We start from the raw sequence: 7,107 nt of genomic DNA, 5'->3' as shown, positions 1-7,107 counted from the left end.
AAATATAATTATTAATTTCACAGGTACTACAGTAGACCCGCAGTAAACTGGGCTTAACCTACCCCCTGTACACCGTTAACCGACATCTCATTGAATACCTACCTATGTTTTGACAATCTTCGCTTCGATCATATGCTCTTTATTTATTAATCGGTACTTAGGACGGTTTCACAATACCTATGATGTCTCTTTGACTTTTTTAGCCAAAGATCATACCATGATCATACCTATTATCAGGGGCGTGCACAGAGTTTTTGGACAGGGTAGGCAGAAATATTGTAATGATATTACTTAAGTCATAAAAACTAATATTTCATATTGCAGTACTGATATTTGATTGGAGATACATAGTATTCCGCAAAATAATGGAAAACATATTACGAACATAGGTCATATTATTATCTATAAAATAATTGTCAAAGTAGGTACCTATGATATCCTAACTAGGTAGTATTCTATATTACGAAATTAATGATTAACTTTACCTTTGTGTATTACAAATTCCGGTATAGATCGGCCTTTTCCTATCACTCTCTGTTTGATAAAAGTTTATTCATATAACAAAAATAAGAATTTTTCGTTAAATTAGGTATACCTTATTAATTATTATCTTATAATATACATGATCTATTTAGTTACTCTCAAAACACTTCACTTGCAATTTGCAAATTGTCGTAGTAAACATTATTAATTTTCTCAAAAAACAAATTTAATCTCAAAGTAAACGTTTGGTAATTCCAAAACAAAAAAAACGAATAATGATACTATTTGCAGATGGTCTTTACCGCTACAAAATTGTATACATTATCACACTTCTTAAATTGGTCGCATATTCAACTACAGTTTCGACTTTCGATGTAGTTCCGAATTCGGTTCGTACCTAATTCGTATATCTTCGTAAAAAGACACTGCCTACCTTGTGTGTTTGTGTGCGTGGTTTTATTACATCAGTGTGCCGTGTTTATAGGCACGCACACATATAAAATATGCGTAGACACGCAGAGCACACATATAAAAACTTAGACACGGATAGTTTGTGTCTTTGCCGTCCCGTGACGTACAGGGGGGTAACCGGCATCTCTTATAGCAAGCTTATTATAACATTACCATGTCTTTTCGTACCGTGACACCCTTAACGCAAGCTTGTTGCAGCGTTAAACTGATTTTGTTTTTCTAGCAATTTTGATGACGTCACTCGTAATAGTTCACTCAATTATTGGGACCGGTGCGAACTGCGATCTATTTGACAATTTGACAGTTATCAGATAATAATAGAACTTTACATCGGCTTGTTCGAAGAAAAGGCTTCAAACCTTTTGATTTAAGAAGAATCGTGTACCTAAATAGTAAACAAGTGCGTAATCATCACGAGTCCCTATGAGATATGGGGGCATCATATGAACAATTTGAAAATACAATATAACCTACAGATTTATCTGTGTAAGTACCATACCCAATGCAAATCTATTTAAAAATACGTCTGTTTATGTACACATTCTCCACTTGTTATTTCTCTGTATAATAAAATGCAACTCTACAGTTTATTCCCTAAACATAAATTTTATCTAATACTTAATGTAAATCTATAAAAGATTGTTTATTATTTCTTCATGATTCAATATATTTCATCATGTTATTATTTACCTATATAGAATATAAGACTATAAAAGTAAATCTACACTCAAATACACTACCCATATTATACTTATGTAATCTGTTGTTAAGGATCTCATTTAATTTTGAGAAATAAAACCATTATTTATTTCCAGATTCTACAATCAATTCCGAGCACTAGGAATAAGATTACCCAGAGTAACCACATGGAAGCATTGATAGTATTCAAGAAGCCATAGTGCCAGCGCAACATGAATATATTTTTTTCAATAGGAAGCAATATCATACTTTAAATGTTTAAGTGCAATAAAAAACATTTATAAATCCAAAATCTTTATTTAGTCCTTTTTATTTATTTATTGACAAATCATTTGCTCCTTTACTTCTCTTGATATCATTTATATAAAAAAAAGTGATAAAACATGGAAGTATTCGAAATTAGATTCAATTCTATTTAGCTTAAATATTTATTAAAAACAATTAGGTAGATATATATAACTCAAATCCAAATTTGTAAGTAAATAGCATATTAAAAACACCCTTGATTAAAAAAAATTAAGTTTTATTTATAGTACCAGCCTTTAAAACTTAAAATGCAATAAACAAAAACTTTATATTTACATCACAATGAATAATTCCTACACTAATAGATTAATGGTATTTATATTTTTATTTTAAATTTAAATCAATTATTGTATTTGCACAATAAAGAGTAGATAAATAATTTAAAAACTTGCAGCACTTATGTATACTTTTAATTTCATTTTTATTAAACTTAAATGAAAACAATGTAGGTACTATATTAAGGTACAATTAAATTTTTACATTTTCAGATGTATTAGACTACAGGCCCGTGTTGAAAAAATTATGGGTCATTTGACCCACCACCTGACCTATCTAGAATGATATAAGAGCATAAAATAATAAGATTCAGCACTATGACGTCACTTGTAAGCTGTCCACCTGAGTGCAGATGAGAATTCGAAGGTTCAGGTAGAGATTTTCTCCCCTTGTCTCCATGATTTTTGTACGGCGTTGCGGAATAATTGATTAAAAGTAGTATAGAAATAGTATGACACAGATGCCGTACAAAATCAAATGACCAAATTTACCCCGGCAACTGTCGGAAAATAAAAATAAATTCCGACTTTGTGGACCACCATTTTTGTACGGCATCTGTGTCATACTATTTCTATACTGCTTTTAAGCCATTATTCCGCAACGCCGTACAAAAATCATGGAGACAAGGGGAGAAAATCTCTACCTGAACCTTCGAATTCTCATCTGCACTGAGGTGGACAGCTTACAAGTGTCGTCATAGTGCTGAATCTTATTATTTTATGCTCTTATATCATTCTAGATAGGTCAGGTGGTGGGTCAAATGACCCATAATTTTTTCAACATGGGCCTGTAGTCTATATGATACAAATATGAATATTTTAAGTGTAGACATGGTGGCGCCTCCCCCAACTTGAAGTTCTCACTACCACATGATCATCTCCCAAGCCGGTACTTCCTTGTTCAATGTTTGGGCAAGCCGGCAATCAACACAACTGTGAAAGATAAATTGGACTTAAACTGATTCTTTGTTGCTTTAAAATTTAATAAGTACATTTAATATGTTTACTTTTATTATTAAAGGGCTTGTCATGGTGTATGTAAACGTCTAAAAAGAAGTTTTTTAAACAATGTCGGTATGGTTTGTTAAATACCTTATTTGTTAATAATTTTTAAGTATTTCAACGTTTTAGTTGTTTATCTTGCAATTCTTAATATTGTATTAAAAAAAAACTTAAATGTGTAGGTACAATGCCTTAGAAAACTTTTAATATAAGTAGATTCTAACCAAACATAGATAAGTAGGTTTGCTTATAAATTAATATAAATATTTACTTTTGACCAGCTGCTCTAGTTTTTGTGAACTCCCAAATCATTTGCACTTATACTTTCAGAGAATTCTATCAACTTCGTCTCAGCATAACTTTTAACTCGTTGGGAGTTATTTATGTACCTTTGTCTTTGTAACTTCAGGGTCAGGGAGCTTCGCGCACTCTGCACAATGTTCTGCTGCAAGTTAAATAAAAATTACTTCAATTTACAATAATCAAAACAGACGAAATCATGCAAAAACCAATACTTTATTCGTAAAAATATATCTGTGTTATCATAAATCGTCCAATGTTTTAGATATATTTATTACTCGTATATTATCTTACCTTGCTATTTCAATTGCTCTTTCATGCCTCTTTCATGCATTCTTTAATGCATATTACGTATCTTTCGCAATTTTTCAATTTGATTTATCCAAATTTTAGATAATAATACGAGGACAGTGATTATGACATTTGGATTTTTGACGTTTAATTTTCAATCACCGCCATTTTTATAATAACAACCTTGTTTTGTTGAGTTCACAAAATAATCTTACTTTATTTTGGTACCGGGAGCCTTTTCAACATGATTACTATACGATTGCCTACAATGTCTAAAGAGCGAATGAATTCCGAAGTTTTGTCTATTTTTTTAAGATTAATGGCTTGGCTACGAGGCTTTTAGGCCAAGTCGTAATGATTTGTATCGACCATTATACGTCAAAAATCAAAATGTCATGTCACTGTCCTAATAATAATTCATATTATTATCTAAAATTTCAGATAAACATAAACTTAAATATTATGTGAATCTCATCTCTGGATAAATGAGAAAGTGCGAAAAAGCAATATTGAAATAGCAAGGTAAGATAAAGTACGAGTAAGGACGATTTATGATAACAGACTACAGAGATATATTTTTACGAATAAAGTTTTGGTTTTTGCATGATTTCGTCTGTTTTGATTATTGTTACTTAATTGAAGTAATTTTTATTTAACTTACAGCAGAACATTGTGCAGAGTGCGCGAAGCTCCCTGACCCCGAAAACAAAGACAAAGATAGGTACATGAATAACTCTCAACGAGGTAAAAGTTATGATGAGACGAAGTTGATAGAATTCTCTGCTGAAAGTTTAAGTGCAAATGATTTGGGAGTTCACAAAAACTAGAGCAGCTGGTCAAAAGTAAATATTTATATTAATTTATAAGCAAACCTATCTATGTTTGGTTAGAAGCTACTTATATTAACAGTTTTGTAAGGAATTACCTGTGGGAATTACACACCTACACATTTAACTTTTTTTTAATACGATATTAAGAATTGCAAGATAAACAACTAAAATGTTAAAATACTTGAAAAATGATTAACAAATAAAGTATTTATTATTTAACAAACTATACCGACATTGTTTAAAAAAACATCTTAAATTACATACACCATGACAAGCCCTTCAATAATAAAAGTAAACATATTAAATGTACTTATTAAATGTTAAAGCAACAAAGAATCAGTTTAAATCCAATTTATCTTTCACAGTTGTGTTGATTGCCGGCTTGCCCAAACATTGAACAAGGAAGTACCGGCTTGGGAGATGATCATGTGGTAGTGAGAACTTCAAGTTGGGGGAGGCGCCACCATGTCTACACTTAAAATATTCAAAGAAAATGTAAAAATTTAATTGTACCTTAATAAAGTACCTACATTGTTTTCATTTTAACTTTTAAGTTTAATAAAAATGAAATTAAAAGTATACTTACATAAGTACTGCAAGTTTTTGAATTATTTATCTACTCTATATTATGCAAATACAATAATTGATTTAAATTTAAAATAAAAATATAAATACCATTAAACTGTTAGTGCAGGAATTATTCATTGTGATGTAAATATAAAGTTTTTATTGCATTTTAAGTTTTAAAGGCTGGTATTATAAATAAGACTTTATTTTTTTAATCAAGGGTCTTTTTAATATGCTATTTACTTACAAATTTGGATTTGAGTAATATACCTAATTATTAATATTTAATCAAAATAGAATTGAATCTATTTTCAAATAATTCCATGTTTTATTACATTTTTTTATATATAAATGTTATCAAGAGAAGTAAAGGAGCAAATGTTTTGTCAATGAATAAATAAAAAGGACTAAATAAAGATTTTGGATTTATAAAATATGTTTTTAATTGCACTAATACATTTAAATTTTAAAGCATGATATTGCTTCCTATTGAAAAAAATATATTCATATGTTGCGCTGGCACTTTATAGCTTCTTGAATACTATCAATGCTTCCATGTGGTTACTCTGGGTAATCTTATTCCTAGTGCTCGGAATTGATTGTAGAATCTGGAAATAAATAATGGTATTATTTCTCAAAATTAAATGAGATCCCTAACATAAGTATAATATGGGTAGTGCATTTGAGTGTAGATTTACTTTTAAGTGTTTTATTATATAAATAATATAACATGAAAAAATAAATTGAATCAAGAAGAAATAATAAACAATCTTTTATAGATTTACATTAAGTAGGTATTAGATAAAATTTATGTTTAGAGAATAAGTAGGGTTGCATTTTATTATATAGAGAAATAACAAGTGGAGAATGTGTACATAAACAAACGTATTTTTAAATATACTCTTAAGATTTGCATTGGGTATGGTACTTACATTACTTTTATCTTACACAGATAAATCTGTAGGTTATACATAATTGTATTTTAAGATTGTTCATATGATGCCCCCATATCTCATAGAGACTCGTGATGATTGCGCACTTCGCAATAATAAATTATTTACACGATTCTTCTTAAATCAAAAGGTTTGAAGCCTTTTCTTGGAACAACCCGATGTAGTTATGTTAATTTTGCATTTTTAATATAATAAATGTATTATCTTCTTTAAAAGCTTCATTTATTAAATAGATTTCCAACTACATACGTTTCACTTAAATTTGATGTGTATTCTTTTAATAATATTCAAAATAATGTTATAAAAGTTCCATATTTACAACTTCACTAAAATTGCTTAAAACTGTCATTATTGACATTATAACAAGAATGCTAAATGTCAAAGAGAGCGTGCCGGTTCCAATTTTTCGATTGACGTCTCGAAACCGCTCGAAACAGTCTTGTTGCAATTGGTTTCCATATGTTTTAGAAGGTCCCGGTGCCAAAAAAGTAAGATTATTTTGTGAACGCAACAAAACGTACCCATAATAAGACTGTTATTCTAAAGGTGCCGGTTACCCCCCTGGGTCCTGTGGCGGCGCTAGTGCAGCGCATGAATAGTGACTTGAGCCGAGCCGGTGTTATCAGAAATTAGATAATAATGCTACCAAAATACCGATAGATGGATCTAAAATATATTTGAAATATTATATTTTTATTTCATAACTACATGGCGCAATTAATAAAATTTAATGACGCTGTGAATTTCATTTATGCATATTAAAATATATTGATCAGAGTTTGGTAAATGATAGGGTAGGCAGTGTCTTTATGTCTTTATGGAATGCACGCCACTGCCTATTATGATTATATTACTGTACAATTGGTTTGAAAAAAAACATCCTTCGCGAGGCTCATATTCTGTTATATATATATATTTTATCTCATTGTC

At 29.9% G+C, this 7,107-nt stretch overlaps 3 long non-coding RNA genes across 3 annotated transcripts; 1 reads left to right on the top strand and 2 right to left on the bottom strand.

The window, feature by feature from the left end:
- Nucleotides 1–3,038: 3,038 nt before the first annotated feature.
- LOC149908435 (uncharacterized) lies at nt 3,039–4,151 on the bottom strand. Its single transcript, XR_016456749.1, has 3 exons — nt 3,831–4,151; nt 3,508–3,681; nt 3,039–3,167 (listed from the first exon to the last, which is right to left on the bottom strand). It is a non-coding gene; the product is annotated as an uncharacterized LOC149908435 (long non-coding RNA).
- A 384-nt stretch (nt 4,152–4,535) lies between these two features.
- LOC149908434 (uncharacterized) lies at nt 4,536–5,116 on the top strand. Its single transcript, XR_016456708.1, has 2 exons — nt 4,536–4,669; nt 5,023–5,116. It is a non-coding gene; the product is annotated as an uncharacterized LOC149908434 (long non-coding RNA).
- Nucleotides 5,117–5,642: 526 nt separating this feature from the next.
- LOC149908433 (uncharacterized) lies at nt 5,643–6,733 on the bottom strand. The gene is made up of 2 exons (XR_016456748.1): nt 6,157–6,733; nt 5,643–5,832 (listed from the first exon to the last, which is right to left on the bottom strand). It is a non-coding gene; the product is annotated as an uncharacterized LOC149908433 (long non-coding RNA).
- Nucleotides 6,734–7,107: the final 374 nt, after the last annotated feature.

The sequence above is a fragment of the Colias eurytheme genome, chromosome 5 (assembly GCF_061535395.1).
Source record: "Colias eurytheme isolate Ceu_HAF_F1 chromosome 5, ilColEury1 Martin Lab GWU primary, whole genome shotgun sequence".
In the NCBI taxonomy this organism is placed as follows: domain Eukaryota; kingdom Metazoa; phylum Arthropoda; class Insecta; order Lepidoptera; family Pieridae; genus Colias; species Colias eurytheme.
Note: the sequence above shows the minus strand (reverse complement) of the source record. Positions and strands in the feature narration are given on the sequence as shown.